At 38.8% G+C, this 20941-nt stretch overlaps 1 protein-coding gene across 1 annotated transcript in view; it reads left to right on the forward strand.

Moving 5' to 3' along the window:
• Positions 1-20941, forward strand: part of nlgn1 (neuroligin 1) — a 463421-nt gene that overhangs the window by 124773 nt on the left and 317707 nt on the right. The window lies entirely within an intron of this gene.

Raw genomic sequence — 20941 nt, forward strand, 5'->3', positions numbered from 1 at the left:
GAACTTGAATGTCAGACAATTCTGCATTGTCCCAAATTTATATATATAATCATTATACCACTGTCATTGACAGAAAGGATAGTGAGAGATCATGGTGCTGCACTTAAATTATGGTTAAGAATAAACAACCAAAACACCTGGTTAACGTTAAGGTAGGGGAAGGCAACCTGCAACTCTGGACAATGTGTCTCTTTAGCCCCTCTCCAGTGGCTCCCTGTGGCTTTGACTAAAACTATTATGAAATTGAATAACAGTTTTTTCTTTTTAACATGTAAATGTTTTTTTATCATTGTTGTTGACGAATGTGTCGCCTGTAAATTAAGTGTTCTAACATGTAGTCATCTTAAAGGTACCTCATACATCACACAACCTGGTGCCTTTTCCTTCAAATTTTGGTGAACCTTGGTAGTGGGCTAGTCTTCAGTGTCCTTTGCTATGCAAACTATGGCTTTTATATCAAGAAAAGTAAAAGTTTCAGAGAACAAATTGACCCTTTTTTAGTGCATGAGCAGATTTGCTCCTTGCATTGCTCATACTGCAAAGAAAGGGTACCAAATTGTCATACATTGCCCACTGCAGAGTAGCCACTTTTTGGTGAAACATGTTTATGAATACTGATTAAGACTTACAGTGATCTTGACAGACCATTTTTATACTCTCTGTCTGTTCCCTTCTCGTGTATGTGGTATCTCAAGAATGCCTTGAGGGAATTTCCTCAAGTTTGGCACAAACCTCCACCTGGACTAAATGATGAAGTGATTAGATGTAGGTGGTCAAAGGTTAAAGCTCAAGGTCACTTGAGGCCTTTTGCTAGTAGAGGTTTCTGACCCATGGGTTAGAGAAACAGTTTAGTTATGGTTTAAGAAAAACAGATATTGATTGCAGGTCTAGAAATCTGCCTCAGAGTTTGACATCCACAACCCCAAGCTCCCCATCCTTACTTACCACCTTGCAACATTAAGGACAAACTACGTACAGTATTGGCACTGAATGTTGAATTCATTGGATGTAAATTATGAAGTGCAGAATCATCTAATGTGAACCTAATTCTCAGTGACATTGGACAGCATGGCAGAAAGTACCAGAGAGGATTCAGATGTAGTCTTTGCCATCCTACTTTGCTGCTTTTTATGGGTGGGTAATGCTTTACATAATGCCCTAATCCTACCTCGCACAAACTATTTGTGCTTGGGTTTATTGTGAAGAAAAGATTAAAGTTAAGAAGGTCTAGCTAACTACTTCCTACAAAGTTATCACATCATCATGTTTTGGTGGATTTTGCACCTTTCAATAAGCTTTATTAAAGGATACAACACGAATTGAACCAATTCCTCTCAGTCCCCAGTCAGGAGCTTTACTGCTAAATGCTAATCTGTGTGTTTCATTCAGTTCCTTCTGGAGATTTGGCACTGAATATCTATTTGTGCATGTACTTAATACTCCAGCAGGGTTCATTATTCGAGTATGTGATCATTTCTGATGGGCATATATTAACAGAACACCACCTTAGCTTGCTGTAAATGACTCTATTGGCAAAAAGTCAGAATGAAAGTTAGATATGCTGACTAAATATCCAGTTTACACTTGAATTGTGTGGTGTCCAGGAGTGAAATTGTACTTATGCATCTGGGCCAAAAATTTTGAGTTCAGACCCCACGAGATTGTGGGGATTGCTCTGACAGGTGGATGGGAGTCCAGAAACGCTGCAGGCATGCAGCTTTATCAAGCTGGGAGTGCTGCTGAGGCTTTAATGTACTTGCTTGCTGTCAACTTTGCTAAAGTGGGGTCACATTTGTAATGCAGAACTTCATAGTCATCCAGGGGGAATACAGTATGTTAATGCTGTCTGTAGGCTATGGTGAATTGTCATTGGCTGTTTATGATAAGCCTGGTCCATGTAGGAGAAAGAGAGCTGTGCTGCATCTCTCTATTGATGATATTGCTCTGAGCATTTAGTTGCATGGATGGTTTCAGGGTTAATTTCATACAGTGCCATTCAAGACACAGTAGAGATGTTACTGTTTTTTTTCTCTATTTTCTATTGTGGTTTTAGACAGTTCTTGCCAGAGCTCAGTTTTCTATTTGGCTGGATGACTTTTTTTTTTTATTGAATTCTCAATTTAAAGTTTCAGCACAAAGGACTCTTCCATATGCAAAAAAGCAACAAAAAACAAATAAACAGTAGACCTCCTACAGTGTACACTGACTGGTGTGTCAGTGCAAATTATTTTTTAACCCTTTAACACAGAGATCAACATAAGTTCATGTGCTCCATTTAAAATGACTTTCACGAGCATGTATGCCTCTGAAACCTGTGAAAACTGGTTTGATTTCTTTCAAGTTTCTTTCAATATCCAGTAAATTGCAAAAAAAATAAATCAAATAAAATAACCTGAACATTAGCAGAGGGTGGATTGATAGATATTATCCAAAAATAGGGAGAATGTCCAGAAAGCCATGTTTATGTTCTATAATTATATATTTAAAAAGATCTTAAAAGATCTATAAATTTAAAACGACCTGAAAATACGTGTGTGTGTGTGTGTGTGTGTCTGTGTGTGTGTGTGTGTATGGTCTTTTTTACAACTATTTTTTTTAAACTTATTTTCAGGACAGCATTTGACAGCATTAAGCTGCACTTCTCTCCAGGGTGTTAATGTGCTCAGAGTCAGCTTCACCTTTTCTTCTTCCCCTGCCTTGTCCACTTTTTTCTGCTACCAATATCCTCAGGTTAAAGACAGGCAGAGTGGGCAGATTGTCTACTGTTCTGAGTGACTATGTTCCCCATGTTGCTTTTACTTGATTTACCCATTAAATTAAACATTTTTAAGACTGGCCTGACACTCACACCAATCAGCTAGCCATGCCACCAGCAGTTGGTCCATCTAAAGCCTTTAAAACAAGTGCCCACCTCCCTTCTTCTTCCTACGCTGTCTCATGGCCTAGTTTTTCCTTCTCTGTGTGTGTTGTCATTATTCTATTGTCTAACACTATACACCCACCCTCCTCATTTACCGCTCTTCTCTTTTCATTTTTCTGTCCTTCCATTGTGACACAATTTTATGTTTTCTTTTCCCTCTGTTCTTTTTGTACATTTTCCTTCTCCTTTTTGCCTCTCGTTTTAATTAATTAATTTCCAACAACTGTGTGATCAAATTGCAATGGTCAAGGGTAATTATAAAAGTTACTACATATAGTATGCATTACTTTTATTATTTCTGGTGCCCTAAACTTCCTAAGCAGATGACAAACATGTCATAGCTAAAATCATTGAAAAGTTGACTGATATTTCCTTGGATCAACCTATCACTACAGTCAATACCAAAATTATTATTATTTAAAAAAAAAAAAAGATTGAAAAGGACTTAAATTTTTGAGGACACACAATTCCGCATTGATTCATTTGTATAGCATATACATATATATATATATATTGTATATATTGTAAATACAAACTTTTCATCAACTGTATATTTTTATCAACTTTATACTACTGCCTGATCTTGAAATTTTAATTAATTATGAAGTCTTTGTTTTTATAATTTCTTTTTATGAATGACTATGTTTTTTTGAATAACCATTCTTGGCTTCTAACCTCTTCTGCACAGTGTGTTAACTTTTTGATAATCTTTTTCTGTTTTTTCTGTACATACAAATAAAACTAAGATTTGATTTACCCCTTTCACAAAAAAATTAATAAATTACAGCTTAAGTTACTTGTTTGTTCAGTCCTTGACACACCTGATCGCTATTCCTTCATTTAATTTGACATGCCTTGTGGAGTCCTGCAGGAGTCAATACCTGGACCTCTTTTGTATATTTTATGAAAACACAAGCTCTGCTGCCATAGTTGGGTCAGGCAGCCCATACAAAACATATTTATTGACATGAATACAGAGAAGCAGCTTAAACAGACTTTGCAAAGGATGAATTTTGAATTTTTTTTTACAGGACAAAGTTTAGTCATAAGTGAGTGCAGCACAGCCTTAGTTGGTTTACTTGAATGGTTAATGATTTAGACAAATCACCTTTTCATTTACCATTGGATAAATTGAAAAGGGAAAGAACACAAGGCTCAGAGAGAGCAGGTGACAGTTGAAGTCACAGTCTTTAAGTGATAAGTCTTGAAGTCTTGGGGTGTTACAGTAAGGGATGCTGACCAAAATGTTCATATTCGCATGGAAATTAGCTAATTAATGTGGCTCATGTGCTAATTGTCTTTGATGTAAAGAGAGCCATCTACAAAGTGTGGATAAAACACTGTAAACACTAAGGCAACACTAAAGGATTAATTGCAAGAGTGACTATGAAAAAAGTCTTTTAAATCATTCAAATATGCATTTGATCATTTAGTATTTAAAGACAGAACCAAGAAGTAGCATTACTAATTATTCTTCTGATGCTATTATCTGAATACATTTATAACATAATTTATGGTTTTCACCCATGTATTCGTTAAGTAATTGATATAAACAAATGGAAAAGTTTGAAATGATTCTGCTGGTACTCTCCACAACCTCCATCCTACCAACACACAAAGAAAAAAGTCTGCTGTCTTTAATTTACTGGTGTCACCCTAAAGGATTTGTGGGTTATAAACTCTTCAAACATCCTCCTCCAGTGTGTCAAGCTGTCTGGTTCAGCTTTTAACACAAATCAGTGTTTTAATACAAAATGGTACTTTCCAGCTAATGGAATCAACTAATATGGAGTTATGTCAAGAAAAAAAAATCCAAAACACTGCAAGTCTGACTGGAGACAGGCTGAAGGCGACATGAATATTAAACAAACACTATTCTGTCAAGCAAATGCTATAAGTGATGCTCTCTGTCTTTATATGGAGGTAAATAGAGTGTGTCATGTATGGCAGTGTTACACTGTTTAAGATGTCAGCGGCTAAGGTTACTGGGTTCTGCTGTGTGGCTTAGGGAGATTCAGTGTGTTCATGGCTGCTAACGCTGATGTCCGTGTGTGTGCATGTGTGTGTGTGTGTGTGTGTGTGTGTGTGTGTGTGTGTGTGTGTGTGTGTGCCACATCGTGGTGGCAGCAGGGACTGAGCATTCCCATGCATGACACGTCCTAGGGCAATCGCCACGGCGATTTACCCTCTGCTCTGTTGCCGTGGTGACTGAGTCACTAAGGAGGAGGGTGTGGATGTGAGGGGGGGGGGCAGACAAGGGCCCTTGTTTCTTTAAGATGATACCCCCCCTCCTCTCTCACCAACCCCCCTTTTCTCTGCATCTTTTTCTCATTGCTCCAATCATGCACTTGTTCCTTTATCATTTCTCAGTTTTTCTCCAAGTCCGACCTGCTACAATTTGTCCTTTCCTACCCTTCACAGTGGTTTGCACTCAGCACCACAAAGTTAGTGTGACTTATTGTACATCCGCGGCCATACATTTTCCTCCAATCTATCAGTAATGTTGTCTTTCTCAGGTCTGTGCTGACAAATTATTCAAATTATTGTAATATTTACAATAAGACAATCTAATCATTTTCTCCTTCAACCTCTTGCTTTGTCAGTCTGCCTTTTCATATAATAGATGTGTCTGACAAAGTGAGAAGCTGAATAACATAAGACACTCCAAGAAAATGCTTAATAGCACGGATGAAGCATAATACACTGCTTAGTGCTTTATTAAAGCTTTAGATTAGGGGAGAAAAGAGAGTTGTGCTCTAAATCCTGGAGCCTTGGAAGGCTTAAGGTGTGATGGGAGAGGTATGAAAACCATGCCAGTCTGTGTGCATGTGAGATAGAGAGTGAGAGGAAGATAAAATGCCAAAAATAGGATGGACAAAGCAGAGGTAGATATTTAGAGAGAGATAGTCCGGGTGAAGATTAGTATTTAATAGGAATCTGAGCTTCCTTTTAATTGTCTCTTGTATTTAGCTTTGAAGTCTTTCTTTGTGTGTGTGTGTGTGTGTGTGTGTGTGTGTGTGTGTGTGGTCTAATGAAAATAGCTTCATTAAGACTCAGTGCTGACCAGTAACATATTCTCATCAGTATCGGCCCTTTTACACTAGATTGTTCTCCCATGATTAATCATGAACGCAAAACTTATACTTCATGAGTCCATGATGAATGTATTAATGACAATACTGTGTTGATTTCTATCAGTTTTGGGACAATGATATACAATGTCCATAATACAAACAAGAATGTACATAAGATGATACTACATTGTGCGCAGTTGTGTGTCCTCCATTATTTTTGCAGATTCAGTTGCGTAATATGTCTCATACTAAAGGTGTATATTGATAAATTGCAATGCCAATGACCCAAGATGTTAAAAGGAATTTGATGACACTCAAGAAATATCATACAAGATATGTCATATTGTTAATGGGTTTGAATGGATAGATGCTCCCAGAAAAAAAAAAACACATTTAAATATGCCTGAAAAAATACATCTCAAGTACATATATTTGATGACAAAAGGTGGATATTTTCATCGTGTCAGAACACACAAATTATTATTTTTTTCACTCAAAAAGAAAATAAAAAGAAATGAAGAAATAAATAAAAGTGAATAAATATGTTAAAAATAAGTATACAAATAACCTTTATTCCAAACATTAAATGTGGCAATATCTTTTTGTCGTTCTGGTCACATTGGTGTAAAAAGCTGCCTCCAAACTAGTCCAGCAAAGTCAACTTAACAGAACTGGAAGGTCATTGCTCACATGAAATAAGCAAGGAAGAGCTCTGACCTTAAAATAAAAAGTGTCTCCTGTCTGTCTGCATGTAGAGTTGCAGTTATTCTTCTATATGCACAAGGCTAATACCTGTTTCAAGGAGCTCTCAATTGTGTTTTTGTGGTTTTTCCAGCCTGTGCCACAATACATGTGCATTAATAGCACCCACAGAGGCTCCCTTAGCAGTAGTCTTTTGCCTTTTGAGATATGAAGATAATATAAATTATTAACATAGTGTGTTTTTACTATTTATGACACCAAGGTAACAATGGTAAAAACTATAGATGACTGTCATGAATGAGCTATGCTGATTTTGTTTTTTTTTTACGAAAGTAAAATGGCTGAAAGTACAGTGGCTATAGGGATGGCAATCTTGGTCTGTCAACAACTGTTGGATGGATTGCTACTTGATACACATAGAGATGAGGCCTGCTGACTTTGGTGTTCCCCAGCCTTCTCCAGTGTCACATTTTGTGAAATATCTTGCTAACTATGACATAAATTGTCTGAAAATTTGATACGGAGCATTTTTAGTACCCAGATGATAATATCCTAATGATATAAATGCCATAATAACAAGGTCATGCCCAGACCTTTTCTCGACCACCTCCATAGAAATTGTGGCTCATATTTAAATGTGACCACCGTTGTTGAATGGATTAAACGATAGGTTGGCTGGGCTTGTAAATTCAGAAAAATACGTCATCTTATCGTAATGCGGCTTTTAAAATTTTAAAATAAATTAAATTTTATGATATCATTATTCTAAGATGATTTTTTCATGAGACTATATCATTATCAAGATGTCATTATAACAAATAATAAATACAATTAAGTAGTCAGCCCTAGGATTTTGCAGACCACTGTTAATTTTGGAAGCAATTTTAGATTTAGTTTTAGACTTAGACCCGAGACAAAAATGCTTATTAGTTTTAGTCACATTTTAGTAATTTTCATCCTTCACAGTTTTAGTCTAGTTTTAGCTGACTAAAACTTAAAAGTTTTGTAATTGTGAAAATCAATAAGAAGAAGGTGAAGGTTGTAAAAAAGAAAAATTAGTTTAGAGATAATTAAGAAAAAAAAGGTTGAAAATTTAATTAGAAAAGCTCAAAATCTGTCTGCACACCACAAATTGGGACAACTGGGATTTGTACCCAGGTTTATTGTAAACTCTGACTTCTTGATCACACTGTAAAGAAGCAGAAAAATAACTTTATTTCATTATCAAGATCTATTTTTCACTTGACATATTCTCATTTTGGTGATGGAAAGGTCGTTGGCGAATAATTTTCATCAAAGTTTTTGTCAACAAAATTAACATGGGTGCAGACATTCATGGAGGTCTGAGTTCTTATCTTAACACATCTTATAACCTATTGTTGGTTTTTAATTTTCACTTCTTCAATACCTTAGTTCATATATCAAAATTTTTATTTTCTTTGCCAAGAGAATCACAGCCTCACAAAGCCATTAGTGTGGCTGCAGACTCCTTGTCTTGTTATCATAGTACCGATGCACATTTTATTCTCTAAAAAGTATGCTCTACCAGCACACTATATACTTGGCAGTGTGTTGCAGTGACACACATTTTCCTTTTTTGCAGTAAATCTTAGGACATGCACTAGTAAGAACAGAAATAACACCTCGTTCTAAACATGCTGCAGCAAAACATCATCCATGTAAACACATAGCAGCACCAACACCCCAATGCACGACATTATCCACATCGGTCACCCCTCAGCTTCATCATCACTATGAGCTCTTGAACATAAAAAAATCGTGCTATCTGACCCAGAGAGTTAATGATCAAATAACGCATTACCTGACAATGGATTTGACATGTCGATGACATTTGGACACAGTGAGGAGATGATGGGGCATCTTGTCTATAATTAGGCAGATAGAATTGTCAGTCTAACAAAGTGAGTGAATAAAGGCAACACTGTTAAAGGTTGTCATAATAAAGCTATTAGATAAGCCAATCTGCCTTTTCTCCCTTTGTTCATTCCACTCATTATTATGCCACTGTAGATGGAACGGAGATGAGATGGGAGAGTGTGCAGACATTTACGAAGTTTGACATCGCCCTTCAGTTCCACCGGGAGAAAGCCTTAAATTAAGTTGCCTGAGATTCAGCCTTTCTGTCTGAGGAGGGGTCAAGGAGTGTTAGGCAATGCTTATTCACCGGAGCAATCCTCTGTGTGCCTGTTGAGCTATAAAAGAGGGACCCAGTCAAATTGTGGAAGAGGAAAGGGAGGGGAAGAGAGAAATTAGTAAAAGGATGAGTAGGCCTGATAAAGGCCTATTACATTTCATGCAAATGCACTCTCATTATTAGCTGAGGCTACATACTGTGTTTACATGTGGACATCGCTGGGTTGGTTGATTTGGTTACTGGTTTATTTCTCTGTACCAGTGTGGTACCTTTTGTTTGTTGTATGGCAGTCATTCTCAAAATCACTACATGTGCAATACCAGATGTCATAGCTTCATTTTTTTTCTTTGCGATATATGAGACAATCTCATTACTGCTTAGAACTCATTAAAGAGCTCCTGCTCCCACTCACAGCCTCTTCAGAAACTTGAGTATGGATGTTTATTTTTGAACTTTGAAAATAGCAATTCTGTCAAAAAAAATCTAAAGTCAAGATCTCACCATGTAAAATATGGTTAATGCATACATGTCAATTCATCAAAAACTCCCATTTATCATAAAAAAAGTAAGTTTTTACGCTCACTTGAGGTGGCAACTCTAAAAAGCCATATTTGGCAAAACTGCAATGAAAATACTTTTTTAGATTTTACAGGTCACGTGATGCTATGGCTATGCACTTGTCCGTAGGAGCTAGCTCCCTCATGATGTAGCAGGCCCTGCAAGAGGCTTTACTGTATGGCAGAACTCCTCAAAAGTTGAGCGGATCATCCTGAACTTTTAAATCCTTATTATAATTCTTATGTGAAATCATGGACTATCACCTCCCAGAAATCCCTCATATATGGCCGCTCCCACGTATAAGGGGCTCGCCTTTCCATTATTGCTCACATAACACGCCTATGTGACCTTGGATTGGAAATGTCTAGTATGGTGGCTGCAATAGAAATAAACCTGCTAATGTTGAGAACATCCATCGGCATGCTTCCATCCATCCATCGCCAGAGGAGAAGGTGCATAACATTACTCAACAGAAATGCAGTCATCTTGCAATTTTGTTTTATCGGCATTTCAAAAATATTGCGACAAGTTTTGCACAAATCTGTGATAGAAACCCCGCCTACAGACTTCATCACAGATGTAATTGGTAGAGTTGTTTTCCTGCTTGTGAAACTTAAGTTCTGTGATGGCAGGTGGTCCATCAGTTGATGAAGACCATTTTGTATTTATTGTTATTGTAGCTTTTGCTTGTTAAGGGTTTGTGTCAAACCATTTTTCAGACTATCCTCCCAAGCATCAGCTGTTTGTATAAATGCCTTAAAACAACTTTTTACTATTAACTGTAGTACCTCTTGTGAGTGTGTGAATAATGTCTGCTGTCTGTCAGGGGCGAAGGTCTGTCAGTAGCATGATATTGTTATAAGGCCTTCTGCACATGGAGAGGACATCAAGGAAGATGGATGGGTTAATAAAACATTAGACTTACACATGGGAGACAGCTTTTTATTTCCACTTTCCTCCTGATCAGTCAGTGTTGGTTTCTCTTTACCATGACCACCTTCATGTCCCCACCTTAACCAGCCATGTTCTTTCTGTTACCCCAATCAAGGTGTTTTTGCATCCAAATCTTTTCCCTCTCTACATGAATACTGTCTTTACAAAATGAACTTCAGTTCTCAAAGGAAATGTACAGATTCCACTCATTACATGCATAGTTTCTTTTCTAAATAAACTTCAATCACCATTCTTATAGATGCATGAAAATGATTAAACTTAAACACCAACAACAAAACATTGAGATAAAGCATACATTATTATGAATGCATCAATATGTACCTCACTTTATATAACACATACAATGATAACTACCCGACTACCTGATACTATTACTATACTTACTTTTACTGCAGGGACTGTTATAGCATTCAGTAAGTCATACAGTTGATTGTTGATGTGTGAATAGATTAGTATAGGTATTTGCAAAGCATTGTAAGCCCCATCAGTCTACCTCTAATTTATAAGAGCATCCAAGACACTTGCCACTCATGATTCATCATTTCATTTGGTATATGTATCCTCAAGTTTCCTTGCAAAGATTTTGGCTCAAAAACACAATCATGTCCACCTTTTTTTTTTTTTTTACACAATAGGATGTGCAGTGCATCCTTTAACCTGCAACATATACTACAGCCTATGGTTGTAACCCACTGCATTCAGTATGGACCAATTTTTACAGACCTTTGAAATGGTTATATATATGTTGTGTATTCAGTTCGGGGTGTGCTGCAAACTGGGTTTGAATGTGCAATAGTTTGCCTTGAAATGTGCTTATGTTTGTTGTAGTCTTTGTACAAGTATTTGGTTTATTTTACCTCGCAACACTGTGTTATACTAACTTTTTTCAAGATAATGATCAGATTTCAGCTCCTGCTCTGACAGTCACATAATTATAGCACTGTTTCATTCAAAGCTGCAAATCAGTATTTTCTTAATATGTCTAGATAAACCGAAAAAGACAGAGCATGGCAGGCAGTCAAATAATGCTGGTGATCCATACAGTTCCCATGCTCAGTGTATGATCTTGAGATAGACAGAGCGTGGGCTCACTGATATGGCTTCCATGGCAACAGTAGAGTTACCTGTAGGACATTGTGTGTGTCTGTGTGTCAGGAAATGAGTGAGAGAGAGTAATGGGCTGTTGAGATCTGTCAGGGACTCAGAATGTACACCATCTTAGCCAGCACACTGTGAGACCTCAAATGAAAGCTTCTCCTTTGTTTCTTCATCCCTCTCTTCACACTGCTCATATCAACTTGATTCTTTATCCAGTCGATTTCTTTGCGCTGTTATGAACAACCTAATCACCACAACTTCCAAATGATTAACAGAGTTATCAAAGCTGATGACAACACATTAAACATACGCAATCATGTCCAAACAACACTGAAAAAAAACAACAACAATGATTAGGCTGTTAAGTTAATAATCATAATATGATTGTTTTATATAAATTATATATGTGGAATTTAAAACAGAAAAAAAATACTGAGTAATTCTGACAAGCAAGGTGACTAACATGGGGTCAATTGTATAACTTTTAAGCCGGAAATACATTTAAACTTCCCAAAGGTCTTATACAATACCTACCTACTGTTTAATTAATACAGGACAGAGTTGGTAATACAATATGTGTCAAGTGCAAAACACAATTGGGCTAGAGGTCCCTTAACAATTATTTTTCTGGTGTCACTGTTCTTACTCTGCCTATTTATACTTTTAGATCTGTATCAGCTATGTTCAGAAACAAGCTGTGTTTTTCAAACTTTTATTCCATTCCAAAGTCTGCAAAGAAACAAAGTCATTGTTTCCCAGTGGTCATTATAATTTAAATGTTGACGTGAATGGCCTAACAAGTTGGAAACCTGTAATAACAATAATTCGGATATGATGTGAGTACATCACTATATCTGTGGGACTGGCAGGGAAAAACCCATTTGTCAGAAAAGCTTTAGGATTTGTTTTGCAAACCACAGATATGATACATTTGTACTTTATGTAGTAGATATGCTTAACCCTTTGAAACCTGGAGCAACACCGTTTTACATGTGCTGCTTTCAGATGTCTGTCACAGGTGTTTAAACCTTTGAACGCTAAGCAAATTGGTGCAATTTATTTCAAAAATATGGAAAAAAGGCAGTGAGTAACTTGGTTGGAATTGTTCCACAAATTAGTAGATTTGCCAAAGCTTGTGACCATAGGTCACGGGGTAGGAACGAAGATCGACCAATAATTCGAGAGCTTTACCTTTCAGCTCAGCTCCCTCTTCACCATGACAGACCGGTGCAGAGTCTGCATTACTGCAGATGCTACACCAATCTGCCTGTCGATTTCACGCTCCATCGTTCCCCCACTCGTGAACAAGACCCCGAGGTACTTAAACTCTTCTACTTCGGGCAGGATCTCCTCCCAGATCTGGAGAGGGCACTCCACCCTTTTCATGCTGAGAACCATGGCCTCGGATTTGGAGGTGCTGATTCTCATTGCGGCGGCTTCACACTCGGCTGCGAACTGATCCAGTGAGAGCTGAAGGTCACGGCCTGATGAAGCCAACAGGACCACATCATCTGCAAAGAGTAGAGACCCAATCTTGAGGTCATCAAACCGGACCCCCTCAACACCCTGGCTGCACCTAGAAATTCTGTCCATAAAAGCTATGAACAGAATCGGTGACAAAGGGCAGCCCTGGCGGAGTCCAACCCTCAATGGAAACGAGTCCTACTTGTTGCCGGCAATGCGGACCAAGCTCTGGCATACAGGGAACGGAAGGCCCGTATCAGGGGGTCCGATACCCCATATTCCCCCCACAGGACTCCCCAAGGGACACAGTCGAATGCCTTCTCCAAGTCCACAAAGCACATGTGGACTGGTTTGGCAAACTCCCATGCACCCTCAAGGATCCTGCTAAGGGTCCAGAGCTGGTCCACAGTTCCACGACCAGGACGAAAACCGCATTGCTCTTCCTGAATCCGAGGTTCGACTATCCAGCGGACCCTCCTCTCCAGTGCCCCTGAATAGAGCTTACCAGGGAGGCTGAGGAGTGTGATTCCCCTATTGTTAGAACACACCCGCTGGTCCCCCTTCTTAACAATAGGGACCACCACCCCGGTCTGCCAGTCCAGAGGCACTGTCCCCAGTGTCCACGCAATGCTGCAGTGTCAACCATGACAGCCCCACAACATCCAGGGCCCTAAGGAACTCCAGACGGATTTCATCCACCCCCGGGGCCCTGCCACCGAGGAGCTTTTTGACAGCCTCAGCAACCTCAGCCCCAGAAATGGAAGAGCCCACCCCCAAGTCCCCAGGCCCTGCTTCCTCCCTGGAAGGCATGTCGGTTGGATTGAGGAGGTCTTCGAAGTATTCCTTCCACCGATCCACAACGTCCCGGGTCATGGTCAGCAGTGCAGAACCTCTTTGAAGCCATCCAGAAGTCGTTCTCGCTTTGGCAGCCACCGTAGCTGCGCTCTGCTTGGCCCGTATCTGTCTGCTGCCTCGGGAGTCCCAGAGGCCAAGAAGGCCCGATAGGACTCCTTCTTCAGCTTGACAGCATCCCTTACCACCGGAGTTCACCAACAGGTCCGGGTGTTGATGCCCCGACAGGCACCGACCACCTTACAGCCACATCACCAATCGGCCGCCTCAACAATGAAGGCATGGAAACATGGCCCACTCGGACTCAACGTCCCCTGGCTCCTTCCCCACCAGAGAGGTGACATTCTGTGTCCCGAGAGCTAGCTTCTGCAGCCAAGGATCGGACTGCCAAGGTCCCCGCCTTCAACTGCCACCCAACTCACACAGTATCTGACCCCTTTGGCCCCTCCTATGGGTGGGGGGCCCACAGAAAGGAGGTCCCATGTCGCCTCTTCAAGCTGTGCCCAGCCAGGCCCCATAGATAAAGGCCCAGGTGCTCGCCATCGAGCCCCGCCCCCAGGCCTGGCCCCAGGGGGGGGGGCCTCGGTGACCCGCATCTGGGTGAGGGAAACTGCGAACCATTTGTTGCATTCATCAAAAGGGGTCCGGTGAGCTACACTTTGTCTGGTCTCTTCTCTAGGACCTGTTTGCCATGGGTGACCCAACCAGGGGCATAAAGCCCCCAACAACTGAGCTGGGACACGCAAACCCCTCCACCACAATAAGGTGGTAGCTCAGGGAGGGGTATTATTATTTTATTTTTTATTTTTTTCATTTTATTTTATTTTATTTTTTTCGTTTCTCCTCAGAGAAACTGATCTCATATCTAACTCAGCTCTGGCATAAGTTTGAAACGTACAAATGTAACATGGTTTGCAGAAAGCATTGCAAATGTTACGTTCTGCTCTGTGTATTTCTGATATTACCATTGGGGAGCTGCCAGAGTAGTACATTATTAATTATTTAACGTTGTTGCTTTACAGCTGCAACTAATCAATCATTTTATATTGACAATAGATTAAATGACTGGGTGTTATGTGAAAGGTGTCAGGTGAAGTCATTCAGCTCTTTTCTGTTTCACTTTTGTGAATGCTGTATTGATTCAGTCTCACTCACATTCAGTGAAAAAGATAAATGTAATAAACACCTGTATGCTTTTCCTCAGGACCAAACAGCAGACATACAAAGATAGGAATTAGCTGGTGAGGGTTAGGGTCTCTCAGGAGCTGGTAAAGAACAAAACAGAGCTAAAAGCCTCTTAAAAGGCTATCCCACTTAAAAGAAGTAAAATTTTCAAAGAATTATTTGCCAGACTAAGCCTCTATGTGTTGAATTTGCATTTGTTTTTGGTTGTAAGATTTCTGTGACAATTCTTGTTAAAATTGATGACCATTTTCTGGGTCTGCAGATTACTGTGTGAGGAAGGAATTGATACATCATAAAGGAGTCGCCAGAGTCAGAACATTTCAGTCTGTAGCCACAGGGACTTCGTGTATCTGTTCTCCATGAAATTAAATGCACAGCTGCCATATAATAGGTCACAAACTTTCAAAGATACCAGCATTACTAAAAAACATACAGTATATATATTACGATGTATGAAATAATGGGGAAAAAATTAAGTACATTTTACCATGTTTACCTCAAACAACCAAAATAATTATCCTAAATGAGATAGAGAAGAGAAGTCACTTTCCCCCATCTGCCATGTGTTTATACGTGTGTGACAGTTCATGTGTGTTAACCAAGGCTGTGGTCACTTGGAACACCCGTAGAACCGCCATACAGTGGAGATCAATGGAGCCGGAGAGGCTTGCAGTTGATGTGTAGAGCGGTGCATTCTGCAACGATTTCCTGCCGCTGTTTTAATGTATCTATAGGACAGGTCGATGAGCACGCCGGGAAGAATTCTATATTTCTGCCTGATGAACTACTTAATCATCTCGAGGATGGTCGGTTGAGTGAGAAAAATCCATATCCATTTTACCTTTTGTCTTTCATTGGCCACTGCCTCTCAGGTCATCAAAAAAGAGACAGAGGAGTAGTGGGGGTGTTCAGCGGAGAGAGAGTCGAGCTTTACATAGAGAGCAAATGAGAAAGGAAACAAGACAATTATATGTTGATCACACTTCGCAGAAAAGTCAAACAGGGCTATAAGTCTTTAAACTATAGGACAGTTAAACATTGTACAATATATGTATAAGACTTGCCCCATCTTTGACTTCCTATCAATCCAGGTCATTTTAATATTGTACATTATAAAGCAAGAGTTATTGGTTGCTGTAATCCTCTCCATACCAGAAAGCAATTGCTTTAAGTATAGCACAACTCAACTACACCTTACAAACACTTTCTATGTCTATGTTTTGTTGGCTCCAGATCTGGACATTTCAGTCTTGTCTTAGGCCATGTTTAGATGACAACAGCCCTACCAAAAACTGAAAAGTCTTTCCTTTGCGTTTCAAAAAAACACTTTGCATTCATATCATAACACATGGATCTGAAAAAACAACTGAAAGCACTGTAGTATGCATGCCAGACCAGTAGTTGGCGGTGACACTTTATAATGACACACCATAGAAGAACACCACATGCTTGAATAATATCAAAACTTATATAATATATCATATACCAACATAAAATATGTGGTTAAGTGGCTCTTACATATCCATCCCCTTATATGGCAGGAGGATTTATAATTACTCAAAATATAGCATACATAATAAGAGTTGTTTTCAAATTAAAAAACAAACTTAATAAGAAAATAAGCACAATAACATGCTCTTAAACATACATACATATACATCAGCAAACTGACTGATGTCATGAATTTGCCCAGGTGTAAGCAGGAGTGTGTCCAGGTGTCCCTGTCAACATAATGAGTCAATAATGACTCAAAATTGTTCCACACTTTATTATAAAGTGGCATTAACTACCTTTGTGGAATCTGGCCCGTCTTGTCATATTTTGAATTTAAAAAAAGTAGTTTCATAAATTGCTTAACAATTAAAGCTCAGTGCTTTTTGAAGGAACAGAGAGAGGTGAAGGTAAGAAAGAGAAAGGAAAATGTGAAGCAGATGGAGAAAGACTGATTGGCTGTAAACGATTGTGCTTTATCTTTTGTCACTAATTAGGGTTGCTCAGGGTAATTTGTGTGCCCATTAAGCCACCTTTGGGAGGGTGGACGAACGTCTTGCATTTTGAGGACCCTCCGTAGTGAGTCTTTCTGCATCTACTAAAATAAACAAAGAGACAGGCTTTCCATTATGTGAAGTGCTGCCATTGTCTGCCGTAGCGCCACTTTGTCTCTCTCTACTTCTCCCTTTAATCCCCCGCGCTTCACTCTACCGTGTCCTCGCCTCCTCGTTTTTCAGTCCCTCACCTTCATTGTCTCGCTACCTTCCTCTCTCCCACTTTCTCCATCATTCAATGTTGCTTCCTCTCCGTCACATTCTCACCCTCACACAGCTCCCTGCTCTTGCCTTCCTGTGCCAAATGTCTTTTTATCCGTCTCTACAGAGTTTGTCTGTGCAGGGACCATTCAGAGTACATATTGGTAAAGACAAGACAAAGGCAAAGACAAACACCAAACTGCCTGGAAATGGAGCTGGCAGGGGAGACGATGTTGGAGTGATTTTACTGTTTTGTGTCGCAGTACTCCTCATGCTCTCATTCTTACAGTGTTTTTCTTCATTTGTGCCTTTCGCACAAATACTCATCGTGTATGGGGATTTGAAGGGGAAGCTGAGTGAGCCTCCTTTCACCTGTTTTGTAGGTGAATGTAGAAGGTGGTGACCTACTAAATTTTAATTTTCCAGTTTCTTCCCTCTACACTGTTATTAGGCAGAACTTTTTGTATTGAAATGTATTTTCGCTCTCATTCATATAACATTACATTTACTGCCATTAATTAATACATAGAGAAACTACATACAGAGAATTTACTTCAATATTTATTTCATACTTTTCACTTTACCCCAGTACATTTGTCTGATATATATAGGTTACTTAATGGATAAAATTAATACATCAGCCATCAGCCATAAGTTTATAAACTATGATACCTTGCTATAAATGTTATTACACAGCTCTATATATAGGTCAGACTAGCCACACTTGGACATTAAAATGCTGATCACGTATCAATATATGAATGATGTAACTTTCTTGAAGTGCCTTTTAAGTATGTGTTAATTCTAAAAATGCTGTTCTCAAAGTCCAGCTGTTCTCTTTGTAGTCAAAAGCAATGTCAAGAAGATTTTTTTTTTTTAAATTTATTTTTCATTATGTCACCACATCAGCGACAATAGTGGCTTGAGGCAGTTTTCGAGTTGTCCATCCATTCGTCCCATTCTTGTCGATGCAGTATCCTGAGAAAGCCCTGAGCAAATTTTAGCAAATTTGACACAAACGTCCCTTTGAACTCAAGGATGAACGGAACAGATTTCTGTTATCAAATGTTAAGGTCACTAGGTGGGTTTCCATTAACCCTCAAATTGCACAAATTTAAATTGCGCATATAAATACACCTCATGGAAACACATATATTTGGAATAAAAACTCCCATTTATCACAAATTAGCTTATACACTTGCATGAGGTGGTATTTCAGGTGATTTGTAAAAGCAACATTTAGCAAAACTGCAATGGAAACAATTTTTTGGCTTTTCTAGCTCACATGATGCTATGGCTATGTGCTTGTTAGTAGGAACTGGCTCCCTCATGATGCAGCAGAAGCTACAAGAGGTGTTACTGCATTACATAATTCTTCATAAGTTGAGCTGATCATCTGGAAGTTTTGAATCCACAATTCCTCTGTGATATCGTGGACTATCACCTCCCAGAAATCCGTCATACCTCACTGCTCCCATATATAAGGGGCTTGCCTTTCCATTATCGCTCACATAACACACCTACATGGCCTTGGATTGGAAATAATGATGGCTAGTGCAGTGGCTAGCAAAGAGGTAAAGGTCGACTTTACTGTGACATCAAAATGTTCTCCAAAACCCTTTTTTTCTGTCCATTTTTTTAATTCAGGAACATAAGTGGATTTGGTTAATTGGTCTGATAATAAATTGGTGACACTAATCTTGGGTGTTCACCTTGAAGCTGTGCTGACTGTATACATCTCCTGTGCTGCCGGGTTGAAGATGTGCGAGACATCCACGTTAAGCATTTGTAGCTTCTTTGCAAAGTCTTCTTACCAAAGTTTATGAACACAGCCAAAATTTTCAAGAAATGAGGAATGAAATGTTTGTAAAATACTAAATAGTCCCTGAGGGTTTTTTGTAGTCAGGGTTTCAGGTAAACAGCTGATCAATTAGATTTGACAAACAGGATGTGTTCAAGGCTCTTCAGTGGCAGCAGGTCATAATTTGCCACATTAGTTTGTTGGACTTCTGATGCAGTTTGACGGTACAAAGTGAGCTGCCAGATGTTTGGCAGGATTTTTTGTTTCAGCAGAACTAGTAATGTGTTTTCTTGTTAATTCAGCAGCATCACAATCTATGGAACAAAGAGTCGGTTATGTTGTTTCTATTCCATTCTCAGTCCCAGCCTCAGTCTTTGGCTGTTCTTTTCTTGCTGAGGGGTTGAAGGTGATTAATCTCACTATGGTTCAGCAGTTATCTGACTGGCTGGACTGGATACTGTAGCAGGATGAGGGAAAAAAAGGAAGGAAAAGTGGCATAGGAGAATAGAGAAAGAGCTGAGGTGAAGGGGCGCGACTTATTGACTTGACACTCTGTAATTGCAGTACATTTCCCTGTACTTAAATGTTGTGTGGCTTTGTTTAAATAATGATTTAGTGAAATGAAGAAAAATTCTTGCCCTGGTTTTGTCTTGGCTTTAACAGGATTATATAAAGTAATGCTAGATCTCTGCATTTTTTAAAATAAAACATTTGGGAATGTTTCTGATAATAAAAATAAGTGTAAAAATAAAAGAGAGAGAGAGAGAAATCAGATATGTTATTTAAAGCTATCAATCTGTGTTAAAAGTTTTATTATTAACCTGTTAACACAGTGAGGAAACTGGTTTGATTTATTTCAAAAACATTGGGAAAAATTTGTGAAAGGGGAGTATTTGAAAGTTAGCTTGTGGAGATTGCAGGATATAATAAAAATAGGGTTACATGTTAAGAAAACTATATTTATTCTTCTCTTTACTTTATATTTAAAATTATATTACAAAAACTGGGGGGGGAAGTACTTTTTAGCACATTCTTGAGGTGATTTTCTTATTTTTTTTGGGGGGGGGGTAATGTTCTTATAACTTTATACCATTTTTTGCTTTTTAAAAGGCAATTTCTTGTTAAGTTACTGATTGATAGTAGTTGTAGTTGTTTTGTTTTTTTTAAAATAAGAAATCAAGCCAATTTGCTCTGGTATGAAAGGCTTAAAGAAGTATTTAGCTGCTGGAAAGATCATCTTTCATAGAACTGGGCTGTCAGTGTAGTAGACAGACAAATATACTTTGGTGCTACATGACAACATTTAACAGACAAAAAGGACTGTGGCATTTGCTCAAGAAGTAGAAAACCTTCAACTACCAGAATGTACGGCACTACACCGGAGAAATAAACACTCCTGCTGGTGGGTGACATAATGACAGTTTCTAACAATATTTAGCTGTCCGGTAACTAATTATCTTCTATTACAGCTGAACATTGTACTAAAATATGTTTCTGATAATATTTTCATTAGAAATCAGCTGAAAACAGCCCTCAATAGTGGACCAGTTCTTTTTAAAATGGTTTCTCCATTCGTCACTTTGAAACAACAACATTGGAAAAATAAGATCCAGACTGAAAATTAGCAATGTTTAACTTTAAATTTCTGTTTAGAGTTTTAATAGATTTGGGACTAACATAAAGAGCTGCAGCTAGGTTACATTAGCCAGTTGGAGAAATCAGATTCCATCATTGAAATTCCCAGCAAATACCAAGTAATCCTGACGCTGATGATATTTTGAAAGTGTTATTTGATTGATCGGGGATCGTTGCTTTAAGTGGCTGTGCTCATTGAGCACCGGATCAGTTTAAAAGGAGGAGGAGATCAATTAGCTGGGCCTTACTGCCGACGCTATTGACTGATATGCAAACAGAGGGCATTGATTGGGCTTG

The sequence above is a fragment of the Plectropomus leopardus genome, chromosome 5, assembly GCF_026936395.1.
Source record: "Plectropomus leopardus strain MGB_pleo_1.0 chromosome 5, ASM2693639v1, whole genome shotgun sequence".
Lineage (NCBI taxonomy): Eukaryota > Metazoa > Chordata > Actinopteri > Perciformes > Serranidae > Plectropomus > Plectropomus leopardus.